We start from the raw sequence: 18,402 nt of genomic DNA on the forward strand, positions 1-18,402 counted from the left end.
TCGTAACGATTTTTCGTTTATTCTGAGTGCTCAAAATATTTTCAAAGGCAATAGAGGCTAGAACTCTACCGAAATTAACACAGAGGATCTCTACTCATCGCTTAGAACCCTCGTGTAAGCCAGAACTCGTGATAGTACGAAAGTATCTCATTGTCGTAACGATTTTTCGTTTATTCTGAGTGCTCAAAATATTTTCAAAGGCAATAGAGGCTAGAACTCTACCGAAATTAACACAGAGGATCTCTACTCATCGCTTAGAACCCTCGTGTAAGCCAGAACTCGTGATAGTACGAAAGTATCTCATTGTCGTAACGATTTTTCGTTTATTCTGAGTGCTCAAAATATTTTCAAAGGCAATAGAGGCTAGAACTTTGCTGAAATTTACACAGAAGATCACTATTCATAGTTCAGAACCCTCGTTTAAGCCAGAACTCTTTCGAGCATAGTAACGTCTCATTATTGCTGTTTTATTTTTTTTGCAGCAGATCTTTGGATACTTTTCGCTGAATTCGACAATTTCTGTTTTTTTTTTTTTGAAAGTATTGACTAGTTGATAAAATTATTTTATACGTATATATTTGTAAAAATTTTGTTGGAGCTCCAATACTTTATTCCATGTTGTTAGATTCCGAAAATGAGCTTTCACCTCTGAAGAGAGGTGTGATGAAGAAAAAAATTGTCATATATAGTCAATAGAATATAAAATTTCAACTATTACGGTTTACAACTATAATTCATAAATGTGAAATTGTTGGAACTACTTCAACAAAATGAAAATCGGGCGGTAATTTAATAATTAACTAATAAATGAATAATAACTATTCCCATAATTTTTGAATACATTTAATTTGTTGCCACCTTGAATTTTGTAGTCCAGCTCTGAAATGACATGACGCGAATAACTAATAAACGTGATTTTGCATAATTACCATAAATGCTTTGATATCGTCCTTGATAAACGTTGTTTTTGTGATCAGTGGCTTTTGCATAATAACAATACATTTGTTTTATTTAGTCATTTGTAGTACAGCTTTGAAATGACGTCAATAAGTAAAAATTACAAAATAGTTGAAACAGTGATTTCGATATTTGTTGTCAGCCTTGAGCATTAAGAATGCGGTTTCCAAACAAAAATTAGGTATGTCTAAAATTGGTGGCAATAGAATATTAGTTGAATAATGGAAATATTTTGGAACAATTGGGAACAAACCTGAAACTCCGCTCGACGATTATGAATAAAAAATATTTTTCGCTAAATTTGGGAATTTCAATTTGGTTATTATTATACTTTTGCGGTCCCCTCGGTTTTTTTGGCTCTAGAAAATCGAAAAATCATCCGATTTACGAAAAAAATATGAGAATAAAAAAAATGAGAACTCATATTGGTTAGGTTAGGTTAGGGGGGAGGTGTGCTAAAAATTCAGAACAAATGTGCTTCACATTTGGGCTGATTTCCAAACGACTGACTGACGGAAAGAAGTTTGAATTTGTTTTCCAGGTATATAGTGAAGTCTCAGATCAATTAACTAGATAATGGTTTCAAAATGGAAGCTGAAACATCAAGAAATCGCCTCCACGATGAAACATGTGCACTGGTTAAAAATTTTCATAATTCTGGGCGCGGAAACCTCTCAGATTGAATATACAGCTACTTTATACAAATCAATTAACTTAAAAAATTAAATTAATACAATTCAAATATAATATCAATATATGTAATAAATCAACTAGCTGTTATCTACTAAATTGAAAAACAAGACTATGCATAAAAAAATCACTATTTTATGCTGTTTAAATTTTCCAAAGAATATGGAATATTTAATAAATAGAATAAATGGTCACAAATATATCAAAAATGCATCAATATCAAAAACACAAACCTGATAGCTCACGATAATTAGCAAAAACTAACAAACACGAAAATAATTCCATTCTTAGGCCTCTTTTTATTTACTTTTCGATCTAATTTTGACCTTTATGGTATCATAGACCTGTAATTGATTAATAGCATATACAGACTTAGGTTTAGTTCATAAGCATTCTCTTGAAGTTGTTTCATAATAAAAATTTGCTCTATTGTCGATCTCCCTTTTTTAAAACCCTTTTGGTATTCTCCTACATTTTCTTTTTAGTATTAGTATAATTTTTTTTTTCAGTATAGATCATCTATCACAATGAATTCAAGATAGGGAAAGGTCTGAGACAAGGAGCTCCATTATCCACAATGGTCTTTAACTTAGTGCATGTAATTATACTAAGAGAAATGGGTATAAAAACTCGATGTTTAATTTAAAGAAATAAACATCAATGTCTAGCTTATGCGAAAGACGTAGTACTCCTTGGCAAGATCCAGGAAAGAGAATATAGTCTAGTGATAAACGCGAAATAAACAAAATACATGGTAAGGAAAGAATGAGAAACCAATATTAATATAAATTGTAATAGAAATAGTGGTTATAGAATAGAAAATATTGAACAAATCAAATATTTCAGAGTCACTAGCACACATAAAGATGGTGAAGAAAGGAAAATAGAAAAAAAGAATAACAGAAGGAAGTAAAGCAACAGAATGGTATTGAACAAAACAAACAGCTAAAATAAGAATGTACGAAACCAAACAATAATAAGATGCATATCCATGTAAAGCCCGATCAATGAACAAAAAAGAGCAAAATGAACTAGAAATATGGGAATGAAATATTAAAGAAGAAGGAGTGTACAGAAGAAGAACAGAGACTATCATAATTGTATAAGCACCAAAGTGTAACCTACATAATTAAAGCACAGAGAGCAAGATGGTTGGGAGATAGATGGGTATAATGAGTATTAAAAGGTGGGAAAAAAGAGGAGGAAGATCAAAAAAGGAAATGGGGGAAGTTAGAAAGATTTGAAAACAGTATGAATGAGGAACTGGCAAATTGATGCAAATAACAGAAGCAAGTGGAAAGAATATACTTAATTTTCAAATTTTTGTATTATTTTTATTGTGTTCAAATAAATATGCTTCTCAAAAGTACTTCCCGAATGTAATATTTTTATTTTTTCACTTTTCTCCCATATTTGTTCAATAATTCTAGAGTGTCATTTATTAAAATTAATTTAAATAAAAAATGATGTCCATAAAGAAAAATTGAATTTCGGATTCATATATATTTGTTAATTGGATTGAATAGTTTTGAATAATTTGTACTTAACATAAAACTGCTAAATATGAATTATTTCGAACAGTACATTTCTCAATATGGTATCTAGATCCCACCAAAAGCAAATGGTTTGAATGTAGACGAATATACACGATGACTTCCGAAGCGAGCTGCAATGGCATGTCACATGACGCATGTGATGCCCTTGCACCTGACTGGCTGGCATAGTCGGGAATCAACGTATGCTAGAGTCAAAAAAATCTATCAGTTACTTTCTTTACATATTTTGGTTAATAATAAATTGTCTTCATTTTAGGCCTCTTTTAATCTTTTAATTTCAACGACTTTTTCAATAGATTATCAACAAGCTATTTTTTAAAAATTGAGATTACCGATTTTATATTCTATTTTATGATTCACTCTGTACTTTTACAGTTACACAGTCTACTGTTTGTCCACACATAGAATTCAAAGTTCCTCTATGCTTGAGATGTCTCATTACAGTTTATCTTTGAATGTTCATTCATTAATTTGTAATTTCACAAGAAACAATTAATAAACAAATCAAAGTGTTTATTTATACCTAGTCGAGATATTGAGTAACATATTTGTTTTTTTCAGTCTCGGATTCTCGAAGGGAGAAGTAAAAATACATTTGCGAATCCATAGCAGCGAAAAAACTAATCGAGCAGTTAACTAAATTTTAAAAGATTAAATATTAATAATGCAATTTTGCACAAGGAAATTTTAAACAAATGGTGGTAGAGAGACTGACAAAACCCAAGATCATCTGTAGTAAAATGTACAAGAAATTTGAACACAAAGCCGATACAACTCATTGATGAAATTTATTCTCCCAGGTCAATTCACTTTTTAATGTTATAAATTATCATATGGCCATAAGAAAAAAATAATCAACATTATAACTCTTTTCTATCAATCATTATCAATCGTAGTTCTTAACAAAAACTGCTGCATTTCGTTTATATGAAGTTTTGATTAATCCCCCTTTTTAGCTACACCATTGACTTAAGTAATGTTTCATTATTGTTGGAAAAACAAACTTCAATCAGTAACGAAGTGACGCATTCAATGACGTCATCACATACGTGAATTCTACACAAAAAGTAATATTGGAACTGTTTCGATATGTTAAGCTGGAAATTTTTTCATTCAATCAACATACAAAAAAGATTTTATACATCAAACGCAAATACACTTGAAATGTGAATTTTATATAGAAGAATAAGCAATGGTATCAACGAACTGACATTTCTTCCGACGAAGTGGGACGGGTATGAGTAATTATGATTAGCTGTTGGTATTTCCGTTCTAAAAGTTAATGACGCGACAGTACGATAGTTATCGGGAATTGTAGATTGAACATACGTCATTAGAAACAGAATGGAAATCACCTATAGAATGACGATGAACCAATAGATAACAGCTCTATATACGAACACAACCTTTGAACAATCCAAAATATAATGCGCACAAAGAGAAATTTTAGAACAGACACACGTTCACGTTGTGAAATATCTTTACTCACCTTGGACAGCCAAGAAAATTTTTAAATGTGCCCTTGTGACACTTTTTATTCTTCAGTATTAACGTTCAGAATAAAGAACACTTTCCACAATATCCAGAATCTTTTATTGCACTTTTAAACTATTTGTATCCCTTCAATATCAGATGAAGTAGGTTACTCAAGCGCCATTGACAGATCAAGCCACTTCACTTGTTATCCAACTTTTAAATTGTTTTTAACCGAACAAATAACATTACCTAAACTATCAACCAACAAACTGATTACACTTCACATGTACATATAAAAAATCAAAAATTAAATTTGTTCTTTTTCCCGATTAACGCGTTTTATTCCTTTTACTACGTGATAATGTTTGAGACTGATATCGAATCGAAAACGCTCGATTCAACAATCGCTGGTCGTTTCGGGCATGCTCAATAGTTGTGGAGTAAGCGAATGGCGAATTAAATATGTACAGGACAGAAAAAGACAATCCCAAAATCGGGCCGTAATCATCATGGCGGATATACTTGGAAAGTTGCGTTGTAACTGTTGTGTTGTAGATTTTACGGTGGAAGTGTCTACTTGTGCAATAGGAGGTTGATTAATTTGAAATTTCACGTGCTCATTGATATTCAAATATTATCCGACACATGTGAAATAATTGTTTAAATTGAATTCTATAATATGTTCATATATTTTATATTATAGTTATTTCAATACAATTATTAAACTAATTTTTATTTACGATCAACTTATTTTTGATTAATAAATGAATTAGCTACATTTAAGAATTTTCTAGCTAAGAAAGCGTAATGATATTCTTATAATAAATCAAGCAGTCATTTATGATGGTGCAAAAGAAAAATATTAATTTTAACAATTATTTTTTTCAACTCAAATATCTAATTGGAATGTTGCAATTGAGCAAGAGGTTACTTACGTGAAAATACAAACGCTACTACTTATGCGCAGTCACTATCATAAATGAATGACGGTGAATTTTCAGTTCCTATAACTGGTGTTCATAATTTTAGGGGATTTATTATTATTCAGATCAAATGAGAACAAAGAGTGTGTGAAGATTTGATGATAATGACTTTTGCCAAGGACTTGTGCTGTTTTATTCAGATAATCTTTATTGCATCCAAAATTAACTTCGAAGTGTTGCAAATTTTTTTCTCAATCCGATACGAGTATGATATTAAAACAACATTAGCACTAAATAAGTCAGGGTCCAAACATTTTCTTCTGTACTTAAAACTTCCACCTCGCATATATACATTTTCTTTATTAAATGTTTTAGATTTTTGATCTGTTTCAATAACTAACGTTTTTTTAAGAATAGTTTTTCATATTGCTGCTCAATTTCGACATTCAATGATTGATAATCGATTCAAATTGCCACTTTCGTAAAATTTTGTTTTCAGCAGGTTGTTAAAATTATAAAATCGAATCGAATGAAAAATCAATAAAATAAATGACAGGAAATTGATTTTTCCCAATCCTAAGAACTTTTGGAATATTTTGAGATCAAAATTTTGATATTTTACAGAATTCTATTGCACTAAACTCAAACTTTAATGATATAACAAAACAAAGTATTTTGTCTTATAATATTAGATTCATTGAGATTGTTAGATTCTGCACTTATTAAACCAAAATTTCAATACAAGTAGTGCCATTGAAATAATATTTGTCGATTTTTGTCTGTTACACCGAAATTAGCACCTAAAAAGAAAATTCAATGACAAATGCTTGAACTTTGAGCAGGGCCGGATTAAGATTTATAAGGCCCGGGGCTAAAATAATGACTGGGCCCCCTTAAAAAATTCGAAAACCCGGAAAAATTCACAAAATAATATCAATACGTTAGATTTGTGGTATCAACACATCAAACAATACAGAATGATTTCCAAATGATGGGGCCTTCTTGGACCTGGGGCCCGGGGCTATAGCCCCCCCAAGCCCCTAGCTTAATCCGGCCCTGAGTTTGAGCTGTACTGTACTTATAAATTTTTATAAATAAGAAACAGAGTAAAGAAAAATATCGAATTGTGAATTGCGGTACCATAAATTTTTTTAAAATATTAAATTCGCAGGCTTCAAAAGTTAGCTTTAAATTGACAACAGTCAAATATTTAGTTGAATTTGGTTGACATTCTTTTGTATTTTCACTTTGTGAAATTGAAATCCGTTCAATCGAAAATTATGTAGTTTAGGTCGTTACAAATGTCGTAAAACTTTTTAAAAATTTCCACTGTTGATCTCCAATATTGTAACGGATTCAAAATATGTATACTTAGTAAAATGAAAACCAAATTTTTTGGGAAGGTTGAAAAAATCACAAGTGCAACAAACCGAGACAATGAATACTGCATTTAATACAAATTTTGTTTTGTGTTAGTCGTATTTTGAACTTATTTAATATAAAGCACGTTAACCTTTTTATTTTTAAAATCTATTGAATAAACAAGAAAAAACATGGTATAGATAAATAACATGATTTCAAAAAAAATATATCGTGCGTCGTATTTCAAAAATAAATGTGTTTTTCCGTCAATATTAACTTTTGGCGTGAATGTTTGGAACTGCACCCATTTTTCAAAATTAGAAATGCAAAATTTGAATATTGAGAAGGGGAAATAAATACGAGGGCTGTTTGAAAAGTTTCTAACCTCAACCTTGTGGTGGATGCGGGAACAATTCGAAGTCCAATTCACACCTTTTAATTGATTTGTGCATTATATTGATGATACCGCACTTCCTCCTTCTCCAAATAGGGTCGTTCTTTCGCGATTACATTCTTCAAACGCTCCAGTAATGCTACTTAATAGTCGCTATTTATTATTTTTGCCTCTTCAAGACTGTTGATGAATATTATGCCATGCCAAAAAACTGATGCCACAACCTATGGAGTCGGTTCGTAACATGAAATGGACTTAACCTGACGATCGATTGGACAACGAATAATGTTTCATCCATTGACATATATCAATGAAAAAATAAGGGTTTATCACGATCGAACAACTCCAAACATTGCTCAGAAGTCGATTGTGAGATCGCGCGGCGACTAATTTAGACAGAGCTTCCCCGTATCCAAATATTCATGCACGATAAGTCCATAATGTTGCTTTCATATCTTTAGGGACTCAGTCAACTTACTCAGCTTCTCTTTTTGGCTTTCCGAAATTATATTGTGGACTATTTGAGGTTTTCCACGCTGACAGCCTCTTCAGCAAACCACTTCTCAATGGTTGATTTTCCTGGAGCAAAGTCCGAATAAATGTTAAGCATTGGCTTAAATAGTATTTTTTCCGAAAAGCAAAGCTTTTATTAACTCAAGAAATGCTATAGTGCTGTAATTCACATGCTGTGTTTTGAGTGCAAGTTTCTAAATAAAAATCGCTATTCTCAAAGTGAAACTTTGAAGGTAAGGAACAGGAAAAAGTCGCTAGCGACCGAATCTGGTATGTAGTTAACCGATTCGTAGTGCATTTCGTGAATTTTAGCAATGGCGATCATTAAGTAGTATTTTCACATTTAGTTCTTTAATTCACTTGTAAACAGAGACTCTAGAAGGGAACTAATTCCAACATGGAACCTTATATCGTTGCTTTAGTCAAGTGCTAGTGAAAAATAGTCAAATTGTGATTTATTTTTTATTTATTAAACAATTTTTCCGGATGAATTTCATCAACAACAACAATTTTTTATGAACCGTAAATGATTTGTTGTTATGTTCGGCAATTCATTTCGAAAACAATGCTGGACATTGTTCCTTACATTTTTTAAAAACGTTTTGTTGTGCTTCTAATCATTTCATCATATTCACTTTTGTTCCGTGTCGAAGTGATGAAGCAAATTAAACATAATTATTTATTGTGATTATTGATAAAAAATAATCCAAACTGCTTTTCATCAAATCGCGATTTTCCTCAAGTTTTCCCATTTTTTCTCAAGTTGTATTAGTGCTTTGGCTGGCTAAGCAAAAAGTTGCAAAGGGCAGCATGCGACCCGCGGGTTTCAGGTTGCGAACCCTGTTAAAATCTTTTGAATAAGTGTGCTCAAATGTTGGATTTGAATTATTTGCAACAATAATTAGCTACAAGAACTTTTAGCCTAAAATCTAAGGGTTGCTCTTATTTTTTTTTAGAAATGTACCGTTTCAACCTTATTCCGTAAAGTAGGTTCCGTTTAAATTATCCTATATGAGCGAAAACTGCAAATCCGCCCATACGTTGCTCCAAACAAACGTTCGTAATTAGAAAGAGGTAATTCACTCACGAAACGACCTTGATCATAATAATAGCTTGCTTTGTTTTCCAATAAAGCACAGTTCTCAAATAAAAAGGTAAATATACATAAAATCACCAAAAGTGTATTTTATTTCCTAGTCGCCATGGCTAGAGGACGTTGATCTTTTTTAAAAATAACTGGTACGCGTTGTAAAAGATAACACGTTGAAGTTTTTACATAGTTTATTGTCATTATAAGGTTAAGTAAAAGTAGACTAAATTTTTACGAGAAAATTTTATTAGTTCTAACAATTATAAAGCGTCAACCACTGTATTACCTAAATATACCTAAACCAAATATTCCAGAGTTCATCCATGCGCTTTTTTATAATAGAGCGCTCTAATATTTTCAAACATTTGGGTTTTTTTTTATTCTTCGATGACGATCAGAGGTATTTTATGAGTCCTGGTAGCGCGATCGTAAACTAATATTGTTATTCGCTCTTTGCTAGTTTTATATCCTAGAGCCGAATTCTCTCGGTTAGAAGTGGAATATTTTGAAAATAATGACTTTTCACAGAGCAAAGGGTCTGATATCGGTTGCTCAGTTATCTTGAATCGGCATCAATCGACGTCAATCGCATTATTAGACATCGATCAACATTGAATGACAATAGGCGTCAATTGGGTTCAATGGACGTCAATTCATGTCATTTCATAAACCAATTTTTATGAGAATTACCAAGAAATAGTGAGAAAAAAACGGTCTCTAAGTAGTCTCTCGCGCCAAAAGTGAGACGATTTTTTTATTTATTTTTCAATATACTGCCCTGATAAAAAAGAAATCGACTAAGCCAAAGAGCAAGTTTTGAGAAAAATGGCAAAAACCGAACGATAATTTTTATGTCACAAATATAGTAAATATATCGTGCAGCTTATGTGAATAGATTTTCTTGAAAATATTGCTAAATAAATTGATAATAGAGAAGAATTTACTTACTGTGAGCATTTTATCTTGAATTTGATAAGTAATAATAGGTAAGAAAGCAGTAAACTTACCGTGCCAATTTTTGCTAACGAAATATATGGCGGGCCAAGTTGATGCATTACATTATTTACTAAAATAAAAATATTGCCCTAATTTTTCTCAAATACTAATTGTGGGTCTGGTCTTTGTGGGAACATGTGACATGTGGAACTATTTTTGTTTCTATAGGACTTCATCATAAGCCAAAACATTTGCGATGCTAAAATTTTCAACAATGAAAAAGGAGGTCATCCGAAAGCCTATTACGAAGACAATTTCTGCTTAATTTCATTATTGAAAACGTTTGTTCGCACAAACAGCTTGTACCAAACATTGAGAGTATTTTCTGGGCGTAGGCCAATTTGCTGCTGGTGTTCAAAAATAGTTGGCTCAAATGGGTAGTGCATTCGACGACAGTCGGACTTGCGGGTTTTATGCCCGACGTGTACTGCCTTTACTGCCAATTCATGAGAATGTAATTTCTGATAAAAAGAAAATTGTACTTAACTTTTGTTTGCTGGTCGCGGGCCGGATTTCGACGCTTTGCGGGCCGGAGATGGCCCGCGGGCCGTAATTTCCCCATCCCCGCACTAGCATTTCTAAGTAGTTTCGAAAAAAAGATTGTTCGACCTTTGCACACTTTGGAATAATGTCATTACTAGGCTAAGATAATCGTGTAACATACAAGTATTATTTTGAAAACAGTCTTTAATTGCTGTAGGCTAACTCTGAAAAATATGGCGAATGCAACCTTTTGAAACTAAAATACTAACGAAAGTACCTGTACTTGTGGCCCCCTTTCGCAAGTAATCTACTAAAACTACCTCTTTCTCATCCAACAATACGTTGGTATCACCTTCACTGCTGTAGATCAGCTTCTAACCCTGCATTTTGGCTTCTACCTTATTGAAGTAAAACAATTAAGTAGTGGGACTGATTTTGAGCTAGGCTTGTGGTAAACCTGGAACAGCGAGACTTCTACCGCATAATGTTATAACCCTACTCTATCTATACCAATTTTATCCAACTATTGCTGCTATTACAAGTTCACTCTAAACTGTATTTTCTATATATATATGTGTATAGTAATGTTCGTCACATAATTCCCAAAGATATTCAAGAAAAATCGTGAAAACTTGGACAAATAAGCGCGAGGAAGCTAATCCGTCAAGATCATCGGTTAACGGTTCGGACAATAGCAAAAGAACAAAATATTAACCGCAAAACCATCAATCAAATTTTACGACGCGATGAAAAAGTTCTGTGCAAAAATTGTTTCGAAAACTAAATGAGGAAAGCAAAAATACCATCGAATACCATTTGCATAAGACTGTTTGGTACAGGCAAGTAAGGAAGGTCAACGGGGCGGGGCAATGACCGGCCAAGGTCAAAGTTGAAGGCCAACGATCGGTCAAGGTCAATATCCGATCAGGATGTGAGACCGATCGCATTATCAATTGAGCTGAAGCCATCATAATTTCAATAATTTTCACAGTTTCCTTCATGCAAATATAATCTTAAGTGTTATTTTTAAACGTAGTCAACAAGTTTATCTTAGATAGAAGACACCTGGTATATAATTAGTAATCGGATATAAAACGCAAATCTGTTTTTAAATTAATCTATCCCGCATTGTGCATCTTTTAGACCGTCTCTCTTTTTCATCTACCTACATGATGGCGACCGGCGTCAAACATCTGCCCTAATGAATTATCTCCATCAGAAGTATACCATCGATCAGTGGCGTTAAGATTTTGATTTTTTTTTCTCGAATTGAAATACGAACGCTGTCTGAAAAGTTTCCGACCTCAACTCAAAGATTTAACAGCATTTAATAACATAAAATGAGAAATATATTTGCCAGTGCGTTGAGAGGTCCTTACTAAAATTTCGACTATTTTCTAATGGACAATCTTATAAGTGAGTTATTATGAAGATTTTTTTGAGAATGGAAAATATCGAAGTGTCATTAAATATTTATTTTTGGAAGGTAATACGACCGTTAGATCAAGTTTAGAATGATAAAGGAAGTTATCGAGATATCAAAAGAACGCGTTGGTCATCTAGCGACGGAAAAATTATTCAAACATAAGCTATCCGCACATGGAGTGTCGCGTTTGCTCAATTCGGACCAAAAACGTATTCTAGTAAACATATGTTAGGCCTTACTGATGCAGTTGAAGCAAATTCAATCGATTTTTCACGACTGTAGATGAAACCCAGATCCACCACTACACTGCTGATACACAATCAAGGCTCCGAAAGCGACTTTATTTGAAGAAAAATAAAATGCTTTTCTATCAGGACAATCGCATCTCATATTTGCTGATCACTCAAAGTATTTACCTGATCTGGCTCCTAGCGACTTTCCTGTTCCCTAACCTCAAAGTTTCACTTACAGAAGAGAGATTTCTATCAGACGAGGACGTTATCGTATACGGCAACTATTATTTGAACCCTTAGGATTTGATTAAAAAAGTTAAAAGGTTTCTATGTTAGGTGGGAAACTTTTGGTTTTGAAGATGTGTGTATTATATTTCGAAAATGACTACCTTGAAGATTTTTGACTACAAAATGTAAATCGATCAAGAATAAATATTTTGAGGTGATTATTTTCCTTTTGTATATTTTCGGTTTATTATAAGTATAAATGAAATAATTTCGTTATCGTGCTTCAATCTAGATCAAACCAAAAATAAACAAATTTGCCGTATCCAGGGTTACAGTTGAAGCCACATTTTTTTGTCAATTATCACCTGGAATATAATCCCTTTTTTCCGATAAAAAAAATCCGCTTTATATTTAACAAAAAAACAGAAAAGATCTGATGAGGTAATGCTTTTGGTCAACATTTTCGTAAACGAAATAAGGCAGCTGCCACAATTGAACTCGAGATAATGAAAACTTCACCTGCCAACACTGCATTAGCATTAAGTAAATCGACAATATTGATAATTTCTTCATCACCATCGTCAAGTTAATCAAACATTAATTCCATATCGGCACTATGATACTTATTCTCAGTAAGCACCGGATTTATCTCGACTGGATTTTCTCTTTCTCTAAGAATGATTCAAAATTGGCTAAGACCAGATTAGGATGCTATCAGATAGCCGAAGATATTTACTTTCAACTATCGTAAATTAATTTTGAATTTTCAATTAAAAACTTTTTAATTTTGTTATAAATAAACAAGTTCGGTTTTCTACCAGTTTCGCTCGACCCTGTATAAATGTAAGCACATTTTCGTGTACATTCCAAGACCGTTACGGTCTCCTTTATCCATCCGAGTTATACGACACTGCGACCCTTTCGATATAAACAAAAACATTGACGGACTACGGGACAGGTCTACAGGCGGACGAGTATACTTCTGGGTAAATAGACGACAGCACGTGGAAAGGTTATCGACCGACAGATACGGACGTTAGGAATTCACGTGGGGCCGACACTGGGAGACCTCCCGATTTATTTCGACGTCCGAGGTTAGAGACATATGTTCGCTCTATCCACCCGCGTGATACCGACGATTAAATGTGGTTGAGAAAGTTGGATTAATAAACGTATCAATTAAAAAGCTTACAAAAGGACGAATTTTTATAATTTAAGATATTGACTTTGTAAAGAAAATTAAGAATATATATAATATTCCAAGAAAAAATTTATTCTTATAAAGTGTGCGCATATCCTTCACAAAAAGTATTTGGTTATTAATTAACGTTGCCTCTTGCTATAAATAAAACCATTTCAAATGTTATTCGTTGCATACTAAGGCACGGTTCTACAATTGAGGTATAAATCCCGAAATAATTATTCCCCGACTAAGTTCTACCTCTTATTCGTCGTATAACTGCCAGCGCTCTACAATATGCGGGTAAGAGAAAAATAGTTATTCCGAGAATAAGCAGCTGGTAGTTCTCTTTAGTTCCACTGAACGCTAATCGTTTGGCGAACAAGCATTATTTTTTTAACTTTTTTCGCAGTGTATGTTAATGCTTGCGACATCTCCTGTAAACATGGAAAAGAGGTGAAAATGCGTTGTAATAATTTCTCAAAGGATGGAATACTTAGTATTAGTGAATATGGTGGGACTTCTCAAAATATCTAATACGAGGCATATTTTTTAAGTAAGTACCGTTTTGCGATTCCGCCGCCGCAACTCCAAGGTCGGCGTTCCGCACATGCGCGCTGGTTACCTACATCTCTTGTCTACGCACTGACGCCATTACAGTCTGATTCTTTATTGTGTACGTTGTTTACTGAGTGTTTAAGATGCCTCCGACAATCGTGAGTCCCGTCGATTGTGAAGTACGGGTTGTTATATGATTTCTTACTGCTAAACGCGTAAAACCGATCGATATTCGTCGTGAGATCTGTGAAGTTTACGGACAAAACATTAAGAGTGACGGAATGGTGAGAAAATGGGTGGGTGCAGGGTATCGTTTTGCTGCATGACAATGCCCGTTCACATGTGGCTAATCGGACCAAAAATTTCATCAAATCTTTTCAATGGGAAACTCTAGATCATCATAGATTTGTTGCAATTACTTGTTAAACAAAACTACTGCATACCTCTAAACCTCACACAGCTTTTAAGCATAGATAACCGAAAAATTCTAGATCTATTAGTAAATTTTATCAAGGATATTTAAGTAGTTTCATTGAAAAATTCTGTGGCTGATGGACTTGCTTCCAAGCCATTTTTTTTCACACACAAAGTATATACCGTTTGTTTGATAGTTTATTTTTTTAAATACTTACGTTCCATTATTTCAATAGTTATTAAGGTATCAAACGCAAGTCAACCATACCTTATACCCCGAGAAACAAAACTCCAGTAGAAGCTTTCTTTGGAAAGAAGCCTAATTTGGAAAATTTTAAAATCTTTGGAAGCTTGGCCTATAACCGCATTCCAGAAGAAAACAAAATGATAAATTTGAATCCAAGACCCATACTACCCAAAAATGTCGACGGATTTGCACAAAACCCAACGTTTAGGCAGTGCACTGATTTTCCTTGAGCGGTACCACAATGAAGGTGAAGATTTTTTAGACCAAATTGTTACTGGTGACGAAACATGGGTGGCCTACATCACACCAGAATCGAAACAACAATCCAAGGAATGGCGACATTCATCATCACCCAAAAAAGTGAAGTTTAAGCAAACAATTTCTGCCCGGGAAATCATGTGCACAGTTGTTTGGGACAGTATTGCTAGTGGAGTTTCGGCCCCCTAATGAGACAATCAATGCAGCGTCTTATTGTGAAACATCGAACAATCTGCGTCGTGCAATCCAGAACAAAAGACGTGGCAAGTTGAGTAAGGGTATCGTTTTGCTGTATGTGGCTAATCGGACCAAAGATTTCATCAAATCTTTTCAATAGGTAACTCTAGATCATCCTCCCTACAGCCCCGATCTGTTGTTTTATACCATGGATAATTTAATTCTGAAACTTCTTCAACCCTCGTAATTTTTCATAAAACTTTAGTCATTTTCAAGAAAAAATCGAATAACGAAAGACATGTTTTCAATAACTTTATATTTAGTTACAATAAAGTCTACTATTAATTTATACATCTAAATTGACACGTTGCAATTCAGCTCCACTAGATTGCTATATATTTTTAAATAAGTGGAAAATTCTCACTTAGACAACAAATGGAGTTATTTGTGCTAGGTTTTTGTGAAGGAGTCTATAGAAAAAGCATTAAAGAATATCGAAGGAGGTTTCCTAATCGCGTAGTTCCTCTAATGTTGAAAGACGGGCTCGAAAAAGAGGAAACTTTTTCATAGTTAATCGAGAACGTCATGTTCAAATGAGTGTGCGAGAAGAAGAGCTTAATTTGGATATCATTGACGATTAACGGCATATTAGCACTACAACTTGATATAGACAGAGTGACAGACTTAGTGAAACCAAAAAATACTAGGAGTGCGTTTAAATTTATAAATTTGATATTAAAACGTATTCTCCATAATTCAGATTGAATTGGAGCTCCGTACAATAAATCTGATAAAATTCAATGCTCTTCTCGTCTCTAAGAGAGGCTAAAGTGAGCCTTGTTTAAAAGTCAAAGGAGAAATGCCCATTCCCGTAAATAGGTCTTAATGATTAGATAAGGTACGAAACATCCCGACAATCTACGTACGGAGAAACTTTAATAAAATCTGGAGTTATATTCATAATTATTCATAGTAGTATTGTGGGCGGCCCTCAGAAAGCCTCTCGTATCCTATTTGACATTACCATAGGCCAATGTCCTTTGAGAAGCCGATAGGGCGCTTTGGCTTGAACCCTTTGATGTCATTGAGCAAGCTGTGAGGCTTACTCAAGTGGTTAAACTGCGCTTATGTGAGTGCAGGGCTCTCACAAATGATGTGGTCTGCGTTTTCACCCTCCTCCATGCACAAACGGCACTCCGGGTCGTCCATAATGCCAAAGGTGTGGAGGTGCGTCTTAGATGACCGTGTCCAGTTAAAAGTCCGTCAGTAGTCGGACTTCGAGTCTATTTATATGGAGCAGCTGTTTGGTATAAGACGCACAAAGTCTGTATGTCTGCTTCTGCTTGTTTCAGCCAGACGCAACAGCAACGATTTTAACTACACCAAGAATGGTTTCTGTACTTTTATATGAGAATCTTTAATACTTTTTTGGTGATCGTTATAAACATGGAATAAAATTATATTATCATATTTATGCACATAATGAAGATATATTTCAAAAACAGAATCTTCCTTATTCCATACGTTTGTTTATATACTCGAAATTGACTAATACATAGAGCAGGTATAACACATTTTTACTTTAACAAAAGAAACTTGAGCAGATGTCCGTCGCGGTTATATGATATTCAAGAAAGTGTGGCTGTATATCTTTCTTTATCTAAATGTAATACCATCTGCCCTATAGTTGAGGTATATATATGTTATAGTAGTAATAGTAATAAAATATTTTTGGTTGACAATTTTTTCAGCTACACGTTTGATAATCTCCATTTTTTTAATACGAGGCATATTTTTTAAGTACGTACCGTTTTGGAATTAAAAAAAGAAGTGAAAAGATATCGCAATAATTAATTATTATCATAATTAATATCATAACTTGGCACCAGTTTTTGAATACCCTCCTCATAAAATTCTGCTGCCTGACTTGTATCACAACTGTTTTGACTTCGTTATCGTCTTGAAGAAGCTGACCTCCCAGGTGTTTCTTCAAGTGCAGGAACAAATGGTAGTCGCTGGGCGCCAGATCAGGGCTGTAGGGAGGATGATCTAGAGTTTCCCATTGAAAAGATCTTTGGTTTGATTAGCCACATGTGGACGGGCATTGTCATGCAGCAAAACAATACCCTTACTTAACTTGCCACGTCTTTTGTTTAATGTCTCACAATAAGACGCTGCACTGATTGTCTCATTAGGGGGCCGAAACTCCACTAACAATACTGTCCCAAAAAACTGTGCACATGATTTCCCGGGCAGAAATTGTTTGCTTAAACTTCACTTTCCATTAAACCATTCACAGGACATTATTTTCTATAATAGTGTCAATTTTGAGAGATTCGTAGTGTTTATTATCGACAGTTTCAAAGATTATAATGACTAGTTTATAGTCTTGAGATTAGTTTCAAGATTTTGCTTCTAAATTATTTGTTGTTAATGCTTGGACAGATTTACCTCCTATTAGCGAAACAGATTCACATAGGTACAAGTAATCGCATCGAAAAAGGTATCAAATAAACAATTTGGGAAAAAATTATAATTCGATTTTATAAATGTCAATGTGAATAATTAGAATTGAGGGTTGCTAATTTTTCTTGATGTGACAACTAAGAATATGTTTTAGTAAAGAGATTTTATTGTGATAATCTTGTGGTAGGTGATCTATTGGTGAAGATAATTATACAAGTGGTCAATGTCACATTATATTTTAGTAAAGAGCGAAATTACGTCGAAAAGTACTGTCTATTAAAAAATCAATTATTATTAAAAGACCTAAAGTCAAAACTATTTATATATATACGAGTAAAGAAATGTATCTATATGAATATAGGAGTATATATTTACATATAGACAATCTTTCAATATTAAAATTAAATCGTCATTCTTCCAAATATTATCTTAAGAAAATGGCGTCAAATATTAGCTTCAAATATAATCTCAAGTTAGATACTTATTTCCAAATAAATGTTTAAAATAATTAAAACCATATAATAGGGCTAGTGGTACTTACGAATTCAATAAACATTCCAAAATATTCCCAATTAAATGAAATTGACAAGAAAATTTACAACTACGATCGACATACAAACTCGCGTCACGTGACTTTTGACTTGACGTTGACAGATAAATCAGTGTCGCAATATTGCAAATATTTAATTCAAGGTCCACAACTGTAATGAATGCATAAATACTTATAGGAAGTAATATATAAAGATGACCACAAAATATATCCACTTCCTTTATT

At 33.4% G+C, this 18,402-nt stretch overlaps 1 protein-coding gene across 2 annotated transcripts in view; it reads right to left on the reverse strand.

The window, feature by feature from the left end:
- The window catches only part of LOC130895424 (AN1-type zinc finger protein 6), a 40,491-nt gene extending 22,152 nt beyond the window's left edge, over window positions 1-18,339 (reverse strand). Inside the window, exon 1 of one of the 2 annotated variants that reach the window (XM_057802697.1) lies at window positions 18,169-18,339. The gene's annotated coding sequence lies outside the window, so the exon portion shown is untranslated. Of the gene's footprint in view, window positions 1-4,692; window positions 11,160-18,168 lie in introns of those variants that run through there. The other variant, XM_057802696.1, reaches the window with a different exon arrangement.
- Between the last annotated feature and the right edge of the window lie 63 nt (window positions 18,340-18,402).

This window comes from Diorhabda carinulata, chromosome 6 (assembly GCF_026250575.1).
Source record: "Diorhabda carinulata isolate Delta chromosome 6, icDioCari1.1, whole genome shotgun sequence".
Classification (NCBI taxonomy): Eukaryota; Metazoa; Arthropoda; class Insecta; order Coleoptera; family Chrysomelidae; genus Diorhabda; species Diorhabda carinulata.